The sequence below is a fragment of the Patella vulgata genome, chromosome 2, assembly GCF_932274485.2.
Source record: "Patella vulgata chromosome 2, xgPatVulg1.2, whole genome shotgun sequence".
NCBI classification, from domain to species: Eukaryota; Metazoa; Mollusca; class Gastropoda; family Patellidae; genus Patella; species Patella vulgata.
The window spans coordinates 74,407,127-74,418,841 of record NC_065880.2 but is presented as its reverse complement, the minus strand read 5'-3'; the positions used below and the strand labels follow the sequence as shown (position 1 = coordinate 74,418,841).

Here is an 11,715-nt window from a genome sequence, read left to right as displayed (position 1 = left end):
CATTAACAGCTTTTTACAAATTTTTACCACACTTTATATGTGGATACCAAATGTTGACAAATGTTCGATTCATCATATCAATTCTGCTCTGTATTTACAAAGTTATGATAAATTGAAATTTCATTGATCTACGCATGCACACCATGCATTGGTATAGAAGAAACCTGATGGGCCTAGTTTAAATCCAATTGAATCCAAGCCAGGACATTATCTAGCGTTGGTATTTTGATTTTGTTTTCTTAATTAAATGTTAAGTAATCAAACTGAGTACATATTTAGCGTTGATTAAGCTTTGAAAAATTTGATATTTTAGCGAAAATGCAAATGAGGCATCGATCAATAAATATGCCTAGATCTATGTACGGGTAGAGCTAGGAGAAAAGATGGATAATTTTAATGTTAATGTCTAGAAATTGAAATATTTGTATCTGTGATTAAAGTCGAAATAGTTGATTGTCAATTGATGGTTATTATTGAATGTGTAATTAATATGATTAGTCTGTTCTCGCATTGGTTATTTTAATTCCTTTAATTGTAGCATATATAGTCATGTGGGTAGTAGAATTAATGGCATTCTCATACTCAAATATAGCCTGGCTACCCATTCACCAACATCTGGGTTCATTTCTGCGCATATCTGTTATACATGTGCTTTGACAATGATGTTATTGATAAATTGAACGAAGAATATCCAATTTTGCATTCATTCAAAAACATGTTGTTTGTGTTTAATAATTATCCAATGAGACCATCTACTAAAGATATAACTAGGCTTACTGTAATTTTTGAAAATCAAAGGTACCTTTAATGAAATTTTATTTAACTGGATCATCATATAATGTTCTTAATGGACGTAATATGCAAATAAAAAAGTTGAAAGTTGAAAGTCATATATTTCCAATTAAGATTTAATTTGACCTAATTATCCTTGAAGTAATATTTCTTTAAGTAAGCTCACTTTGTAGATATAAAACTGAATTATTAATCTATGTGAATATAACTAAAGGCACACACACATTTTTATTTCTTCATTCTGATAGGCTATATATCAAGTCATAAGCTTGCTGTCCATTGGCTTGCAGATGTTCGGAATGCCCTATGCCATCTCCTTCACTTGATGCCTGTAAGACTCATGTATAGGGCCTAGTACTCCAGGGAAAATAAAACTTTTTATTCAAATTAAGTAAGACAACTTGTAGGCCTAACAACAAAGTTAACAGTGATAATTTCAAATTTTAAACAAAATTAATTTTAATTCCACTCTGTGAAATGGATGCCTTGGGATATCTCCATGTCTGTACGCCACTGTAGTTGATAATTTCAAATTTTAAAAAAAAATTTTTTAATTCTACTCTCTGAAATGGATGCCCGGGAGCCATTGCTCTGTCTCTGGATGAACTGTCTTCAGATGTAATAATGTATATCTATATATATAATATACCTCTTATCATGTTGTTGATAGACTATGTAAGTACATGTACATATTATTATACCATAATTACAATTTTGATCTCCTAGGGGAATTAGGGTGTGATTTTTCCCACATTTTAAATATATATTATATGTATTATGTACAGTGGATAATTTGAAATATTTATAATATGTATACATGTACAAATGTTTATCTTTTCTGTGATCTATTTTCTATGTGTCTTAAATTTACTTCATTAGTTAAATGTACAGTGATTGATAGAGTTTATGTTACATGTTTATATTATAGGTATTATAGAGATATTTAATACTGGACAGGTATTATATTGAAATTCTTAATATAGATCCCGGTATCATATTTAAGAGTGTAATTAAAGGGAGTGCTACAAATCTAGATACTATTCAAATTCAGATGGAATGAAGATCGGAAAATTGGGTGGTTAAAGGGTCATCAGGTCTGTCATTTAGTCAATATAAAGCACAAATATTCGTAAATTATAGAGACATGGATCAAATAGGCATTGTTTAATTGACATTTGGGCATGAACAGACTTGTGATTTGGGTACGCATAAAACAAGAAAACATCTACAAAACTTACAGGAATTAATATTTTGTTTACATTCTAACCATAACCAAACTGCCTGTTTATTTACTGTATGAACCAAGTACCGGTACATAGCGGTGCTTACAGCAAGTCATGACACTTTATAATTTTTCAGTACCATTTATATTAATAAATTATTATAAGCTACATAGAAAACTTTTGATGTTAGCTGAGAAAATGTTATATTAAATGTTTTGTGATAATGTATAAATTATTCATAATAGATTATAGAATATTATATGTTAGCCGATTCACTGTTATATCACTATTTATATTATATATTTCCTTATTTCTGTAAATTATGTGTAAATAATCCACTATTAAACTCAGAGAAACAAGAGATTATATCTATTTATAGGGTTTGTAAATATTTAATTATTAATTAATATTTATTTGTGACCTCACTGTACCATCCATATTCATGTGATGTAATTTTTCCCTCATTATGTGTGATGTTTTGAACTTGAGAGATTGACCTTGGGTAGGCCTAGTTATAATTTATTCTAGTTGTTGTTATGGTGTTAAGATAGTGAGTTGTTTGTAAGTTAAAAGTGATGCCAATTTCAGATAAAAACGGCCTAACCAATTTTTGACCAATCTTCTATAATGACCAATACATAATCCATGCACTGTGTGCATAGTTAAAAACGGCAGCACTCATAATCTTTTTAAAATGTATGCATTGATTGGTTACTTTATTTAATTTTAATCAAATATAATTTGGCTGTACTTTGTATTCTATTATTGGAAACTGTTCAAGCTATTCAAAATGTTAGAGTAGGCCTACTACAGTGGTTCCGAACCTTCTGTTAGTTGCGACCCCATTCCAGAAACCAGCATCTGATCATGACCACTCGAAGAACAAAGTCACCTTTTACTATGAAACATCATTATTTACATTTATTATTCTTTTACCTATTTGACAACTTATTGTTTATATTTAACACCTATACAAAAATGGAGGAAAGACGATTGATAATGTGGCAAGAGGTGTATAGATCAGAGATTCATATGCTTTTCATGAAAACAAAGCATTTTTTCAAAAATTTCAGTGTTGTCCTTCACAACCCCATAAAAAGTGCTTGGCGACCCCACCTGTGGTCGTGACCCAGAGGTTTGAACCCAGTGCCTACTATAAGAGAAAAGGTTGCTACATGTATTTGTTACAGAAATTAAATTTATAGCTTTGGGAAAACTACAAAATTTCAACACTTACACCCCAAACGAATAGCCTGAACGACACAGCTGAAAGAAAATGATAAAACATTTATTGCTCCGTCAGCGTAGGTGAGCAGGTAGGTTGGGATATATCCATGGGGGGGGGGGATTGGGTGGCCGAATGGTTAACGCGTGAGTGTTGGATCAGAAGGTCTGTCATTGAGTCAAGTGGCATGGTTTCTTTTCCCCCTATTGTATGTGACAAGGCGTAGGGTCACCTGTCCAACCTTGTGTGTTTCCCCTGGGACCTCAAGTTTACTCCCACTACTAAAGATCCCTACACGCAAACAAATTATTGAAATAAAATTGAACCATATGTAAGTCTTGCAATGACCTAGTTTGTGTCGAGTTGACGTTCGCCCCATTTCTCTCTATCAACAGGTTATTCGTTTGGAGGCAAGTATTGAAATTTTGCGACGGTCTCTTATAATAGTTCAATTGAAAAGGTATTGCTCATGTAATGTGACATGCATGTCACAAGGTTATACATACAGCCATTGGAAGAAACTGGCATCACTTAATGTTTAAATTATCTTCTCCATTTGTCCTGTTGGTTCACATTTATCAGATTTTATCCATTACTGGTTGTATATTATGAATTTATTATTATTATCTTCTTGTGATGTGTTTTTTTCAAAATAAAAGATTCACACTGTTCTGTAAGTACAAAGTGTTTTGGTCGTCAATTACTCTTGAAAAATGTCTAGCCTTTTACAATAAATCTTTACAATTTACAGTCGGTCAAAAACTGATGGCAGCAATGGATATGGGAAACCCAGAGTACAAGCAAACTAGAACTAGATTAAATTTAAACAGTGAGCAATTTCCAAACTTAAAAATGGTGGTTATTCATCCCATATGAACTACTAGATGCTGAAAATCCTAAGGAACTATCTCGGCCAACACCAATGAAAGGCATGTTTGATAACAAACGTGGATAGTGCATGGCATGGCATAACATCCAATTAAATGTATAATAATTGAACAATGCTTGCTGTGTTATGCGAAGAGCAAACTTGTATGTTCAGTCTCCTTGTATTCTAGCCCAACTACTGGATAATGTAAGCGTCGAGTTCAGGGATTTGTGCAATAGGGGAGTGGTGGGGGGGGGAGTTCCAAGATGGAAACAACATAAAATTTGACTTGAGTATGGGGGTTTATCTGTGAATTTTATATCATTAGAAGCTCATTTGATGCATACATGTATAGGATTTAGAGTGGAGTGAGGCCAAAACGGTAATGCTCTGGAGATGCATTTGAGTCTAAATAATTAACAGAGGCAAATTCAATGGGGGGCGCACCCCCCCCCCCCCCTAATTTTCGACAGTGCCCTTTTTTACTGCTGAAAGTGCCTTTTCTCAGACTCAAATATGTCCGTTCCCAACCTGTTGTAGGGATCCCAAATGACTCAAACCATCGACTCAAACACACCAGTCTGGGAAATAGCTCTTGGAATGGCTACAGATGCAAGGAAATAACGGATAAATTTCTTGGGACCCCCCCCCCCCCCTCAGCGGTATGCCCCGTCTCCGCGGTCAATGCCTTCTATTTGCAGCGCCCCCCACCCCTTTTCAAAATTCCTAGATCGGCCCCTGATTAATAAAGCAAAAGATATCAACAATGCTAAGAAATAACACCTCAAGACTGAGGTAGAGTATCTCTGTATGTCTTGTGTGTTAAAAAAAAATTGAGGCATAATAAATTAATTCCCTAGATCCACTACGCTACTGTACTGGGTAAAATCTGTGAAAGAATGGGATTTTCGTATAGTGTACAACATGACAGTTTTTGTCAATTTCTGTAAATTTAAGATGCATAAGACTGGTGATATCATGTAAGAACAACTTTATGCCTGTCAATAATAATTCTGATCTTCACAGTCATTGGCATTGCACGAGAAACATTAGGTTAATGCTAACAGTCGTGATAGACCAGTTTTATAGTTTATGCTATTTGATGTAAGGGAGACAAATGCAAATAACAATAATATAGTTATCTCCCTTACACTCTTCAGTTTCTGAATTCTACAGAATTGATATACATATATCCAATAGGCCTACTAAAATAACAAGCCGTAACCACGTCAAGCTTCCCAAAGAGTATATTAGCTTTTTCCTGGAATTTGAGAATCTTTATATAAGGGAGACAATTGCAAAAAACAGAAAATGTAGTTATCTCCCTTGCATTGTGAGATTTTCTTCAGTGGCTTGATTCAGATCCATATTAATTAACAGAATTGATATTTATATTCTACAGAAATAACATTAATTCCTTTGATTTAAGTTATCACTTTACTAATAGAGACAATGGAGACTTTCAACAATTTGCAAGATGTGTTGATTTTTATTATTTATTCAGGATTAGGTCTACAGGTATAAAACATAATTATATACAAAGTTAACAAATACAAAGTCTTCTGTTAACCGCTTATCTATAATAAATCAGAGACTGAAGTGGAAACGTGTCGATTGTTCTACTTAAGCTAGCCTAATAATAATCTCTTATTACGAAATCCATTAAAAGTTTTTGTCGGGACAACTTTAAATATGATAAGGGAGACTACCCCAGGGTACTGATTTTAATGACAAAATATTTTTCTTAATTTATGCAGAGACCTGTGCGGGCTTTCGGATGTTGGACGGTTTTAAAAGGTATTTTATAAAATAATGTTATACAATTACATTTAAATCCTGATTACGGCTTTGAATTATTTTTATAATATTTCTATCCTTTTGTTTTTTAAGCAACGGTAGGGTATATTTAAAGATTACAGCATCTAAAAAAGTTCCAAGAATCCTTTCGAGTCTCTTCCATTAGATTGGTTCACTTGATTCAAGGCAAGACCGCTGTAATTGGAACGGGATTTGTCATTTTCAGATACTGGTCACATTTGTCTTGCATTCATTATTGTCTATGAGCATTCGTATTCCAATTAGAAACAAGGGTCCCGCGTTGTAGCTCCTGATTTTCTTCAAAATATTGTGTCTATTTTACAGGAGTTTTACAGGAGAAGATCAAATAATCAAGGCGTAGATAATCTTATTCATGCACAGCCCTGTTCAGCCAATCAAGTGCAGTCGTTGGACAAAATGGAGAACCAGAAGGGAATAGCGCTCAGTAAAGTGAGTTTACTTTTGTTTTTCTTTGCTTTGAAAACGTGAACAATAGTCAGGAGTTCGATTTTTTTGCACGTACAACTTTCTATTTGAATCACATGACTTGCGTGATCACGAAACGTGCATATAGACTTCCTTTTTAATAATTAGGTCAGTTCAAAGAATTTTCCCACCATTTACTATTCTATTTATAGATTGATTACGATACAATGTAGATTGACCCCTTGCTAAAGTGAAAATAGGTTGACACTATTATGACAGTCTTTCTCTCCATAGTTACATACATGTAGGAAACAATTCAGAATGATTTTATACTCTATTTCGTTTCGTCTTGTAGTAGTACAGTACTTTGACTTTAGTAAAATTCTCTCATCGCTGCTTCGTCAATATGCATTGTTGCTTTTGTTGTCATTGTAATGATGAGAGAGACAGGGGAGGGAGAGTTTAAAGGAGCTAAGTCTCAAACTCAATATTTTCCATAATATTCAAAATTAAAAATATGAATTAGAATTCAATATTGATCAATTTCAATAAATATTTATGTTGTTATCTTGCCGTGAAACTAATAGGACCGTAATATTCAATATTTAAGATGCAATTAATTAACATTTTAATTTTATAATCAGTACAGGGGTTCGTGTACCCTATGGTTTTGGGTGCCATTTTGTAATGAACTGTTTTTGTTTTACTTCAAGGTTAAAAAAAAAAGAGCCCTATCATATAGACTATGCTCTTTAATGTCCACTGGACACAAACTAGGTCATTCGGGACTAACATATTGTTCTAGTTTATTTTGATAATTAGTTTGAGCATCTAGTAGCACGACATTTCAGTCCCACAATCTTTCGGATTCAGTTTGACCACTATGGTTCAGACTTATTGACGACTTATCGGACTCAGTCTGGCGACGTTTTGACTTGGTTTCGAATGAATAAAAATAAATACCGGTAAGTTGTTGAAAATTTGTGTGTCTATATTAGTAATATTTTATTTTGGTTTTATGCGAGGCAGACCACAGTTTATTAACAATAAAAAAGAAATAACATTGTTAATTGTCTTTTATTTATTGCAATAACGACTACTGTCTGAGTCTTGGTAAATTTTAAACGGATTTCTTCGATTATGAACAAACTACTTAACTTTGGTTAATATAAACTTACCTGTGTGTTTGTAATGAACTCCCGTTCGATAAAATCCATTGCACAACTAATTATCACAACGATGAGAACAAGTTCTCTCTTGAAAAATTTGAAAATTTACTTGTAATTTCGACAGAGTCGATGTCAACAATGTCTTCGTGACGTATTGGTCGAATCCAATATACCTGTTGCGGGGGTTGGTTAACATTGAAAGATAGTTTGACAGCGCGATCATTTTGATCGTATATGGGTTTGGGCGACGAAAAATATCAATTAAAGTTATTTGAAATGGATTGGGACTTATATTCAGTGGATCTAATGGTTTGGATTTGCATTTGATATTGCTCGTCTTGTAACTTGCTGCCCGAGTGAGGGTTTAGTAGCTGCTGCAGGAAACCAAGAGGCACCACACCAAGTAACTAACCTCTTGGGGTCTGAGAAGATAATGCTCCAGAAGTTTTTACATGTACCTGAAAAAAAATGTTTATCAGTACCAGTGCACAAAGTTTGAGTGATTTGAGTATCAGCTTGCAGTGCAAGCAACTTATATTTGTCTACATTAGACACACACACACATGACTAACTTTTGACAATTTCATGTTGGTGTCAAGTTCAAAATGGGAAAGGATGTGATGGTGGGGATGGATGGTACATGTAACTTTAACACGTGCACATGAAATAACAAGGTCTGTCATTGAGTCAAGTGGCTGGGTTTTGATTCCTGGCTTGAACGTGACAAGAAGTTAGGTAATCTGTCCAACCTTGTGGGTCCTCCAGTTTCCTTCAACTGCTAAAATACCTACCGCACATACAAATGATTAAAATACAATTGAGCTATATGTTAGTCCCAAAATGACCTAATTTGGGTCGAGTAGATGTTAATCCCCCATCTTAAGCCTAAACCAACTATGAACATTAAAGATTATATTCAACTTAGCCTACAATAAAGTAATTATTCATTATAGTAATAAATAAATTATTTTCCAGGTTAGTCCAGCATTTCTAAATGCCAACAGTACTAGTCATACCTGGGCTTTTAGTGCAATAGCAGAAATAATAGGTAAAATACTAATTTCTTCTTTGTTATAATAAATTTGTAATTTATTAGTTATTTGATTGGTTAAATTATGCCACAAATATGCATGGAATTGTATGCAGGGCAGGCCAAATTTGGAAATAGAGAACTGGCCAACCAAGATGCTGATGCCTTTATAAAGAAATGCAATTTTTCGCACAACTTAGCTGGAATTATTTTCTAATTTGGTCAGCTAGGTACATGTATATTGCATCACTGTCAGTGCATTCCATCGTGTAGTTTCATAAACGAGATGATATGGTGTGTGTTTGATGAACAGGAAATGGCAGTACAAGCCAGTCTGTTTTTTGTTAACCTATGGGTCATTTTAATATATAAATATATCATCTATTTCCATAGCAATATATGATGTCCTATCTAATAAAACTTGTTACGAATTTGAAACCAATATTAGGTCATGGCCATAATATTGTTACAACCCACACATACCTTTATGCTCTCATGGTCATGATCATGTTTTAAACTGTTCGATTGGCATTTAAGAAATTTTTGACAGTATAAAGATCCATTCTCCATTCAACTAAATGAATACATTTAATCTCAAACGATTTTGTCTTGACCATCCAAAGTGAATATTTTGCCTTTTCAAAACAATTTCTATATCTAATTTATTAATTAGTTTATGAAATTTAGACCAAATTTTACTAGAGTAATAACAGTAGTAGAAAAGATTATTTTATTTGTTTTCAATGGCGGCACTGCAGAAATCACACAAGTTAGAAGGCTTTAATTTCCATTTGAGTAAAGTATCGTTTGTATATATTATATTATGTAAATACTTATACTAAAATGTTCTAAGTTTTGTGTCCGGTAAAATTTCATAAATTAATTTAAAATATTTATGAAAATCATCGATAGTGATGACATCATTTAAAGACCTCTGCTATTTTGAAATCGATGTTGGATTAGTAAGTTTTTCTAGGATTAATTTATTGTACACATCTTTAGATTTAATTTTACAGATTGAATTATTGTATATTATGTTTAATATTTTATTAAGATAGTCACAGATTGATGTCGGGTTAGGATTATAGATACAAGTGGAAAGGTTTAATAGCTTTCCTACTTTCGACTTGATACCTTGAAAAGTTAATTTATTTTGTTCACTGTTATAGTTATCAGTATTTAAATCTTTTACATATACAATATTATCATTTAATAGATTTGAATTGTATATTAGCTTGTTGTTTATTATTATATTTTTATTATTCCAAATAAGTTGATCTTCAAGATTATCAATAGTATCAATGTGGCTTGTAAATACATCTTCCCAATTTTGATAGAGAATTTTATAGAATGTTGGTAGTTGTATTAGTGTCGATTTATAGTTACACATTGGCAATATTGACCATCTGAACTTCCCTTTCCCAAAATGTTGCTGTCTTATAGATTTCATCAATATCAGGAAAAGGTTAATGCAAGTGGGATGGTTTAAATATACATGTAGGTACATGTAAAAAAAAATGCAAGCCAATTTGGAAGATGCTAATTGTAGGCCGGTTGGGGAGGTTTAGTAATGTCTGAAGTCCACAATGGCCGCTTTATATAAATAGAGTATTTTGGGGAATACTAACCTTAAACCTACATGTACTGTATACCCAAAATACAGCCATTGTGGACTCTGGAAATACCTGAACCTCCCCAACTGGCCTACAATTAGTATCTCCCAGCCAATAATTGTCCCTTTTAGCTAAAAAATGTTATGTACATGCACTTAGTTCAGATATGGCACCTATTGTTTATTAAGGACTGGACAAACTTAAGACATCATAAACTAGAGATTTGGTAACTTCTTACAAGCCTCGAATGAATACTGACAAATTGTATTTCATGATACATGTACATCATGTATATAGATATTGGAGAGCTTCTGATAGTACCCATATGTACATGTTAGCTTATATAACAGTATAATCATATGAATGGGACGAAAAACTGAGATCTTATGTACACATTGACATGCACGTAAAAGAACCTTTGCAGTTTGAGCTCGATATAAGAGTAGGCCGTAGTGCCACTTTCAAGGCAAAATTACACACTATATGACTTGTGTCCATCTTCATTAGCCCAGTTGGATTAGAACAACAGGACATTAAACCCATTATTTCATTTCATATAACAACGGTCTAGCATCATAGAATTAAGCAGTTTTATTCTTCAATTCACCATATGTTTGGTGCAATATAGCCCAGTTGGAGCTGATGTGTCATAAAACCAATTCATTCATTTATTCTTCAAAAATTTTAAAAGTATGTTTTGTATGAGTATATGGACGTTAATCTCATTTTTTTTTTTTTTAGACAATGCCTATGATCCTGATGTTAATGCTTCTGAATTATGGATTGATAAGATGGAAGAAGGTGGTAAAACCTGCCTCACTTTCACTGATAATGGAGCTGGATTGAATGCTGATAGGTTGTTAAAAATGTTAAGGTGAGGACAACAAACGGCACGAATCACGACAATAAAATCTTGTGTAGATATCAAATCAAACCATTCTTTGCATTATTTGATGTCACTAAAATTCCTGTTTATTTTTTATAGTTTTGGATTTTGTGAAAAAGCAAAATATGAGTCAAAATCTGGACACAAGCCTATTGGTCACTATGGAAATGGTTTTAAATCAGGATCTATGAGAATTGCCAAAGATGTTTTAGTATTTACTCATCATCTGAAGGAAATGAGTGTTGGAATGTTGTCACAGACATTCCTTAGTAAAACCAAGGCAGAAACCGTAGTTGTGCCTTTAGTTACTTGGAACAGTATTACAAATATCCTTTTTATATACCCTTTCTATAATTACTTCTTCTAGAGTGATGTCCCTTGTTCATGTTTACATATACCTTGTAAAATCTAGTGCCAAAAGTTGTCATCCAAGATACCTGTCTATATTGTGGACATGTTGACAACTTTTATGCGGTGATCACACAACCCCTGTTGTGTGATCTGATTATAAAACAGTCGAGGGTTTGGGTGGTCTAGTGGTTAACATGTGCATGTGAATTCCAAAGATCTGTCATTGAGTGGTGTGGTTTCGATTCCCTGCTTGTACGTGACAAGGGGTAGGGTCACCTGTCCACCATTGTGGGTTTTCTTTGGGTCTTCTGGTT

General features: G+C 33.4%; 1 long non-coding RNA gene across 1 annotated transcript; it reads left to right on the top strand.

The window, feature by feature from the left end:
• Positions 1-6,124: 6,124 nt before the first annotated feature.
• LOC130010879 (uncharacterized) lies at positions 6,125-11,371 on the top strand. The gene is made up of 4 exons (XR_008786175.1): positions 6,125-6,376; positions 8,497-8,569; positions 10,906-11,038; positions 11,150-11,371. It is a non-coding gene; the product is annotated as an uncharacterized LOC130010879 (long non-coding RNA).
• The last annotated feature ends 344 nt before the right edge of the window (positions 11,372-11,715 follow it).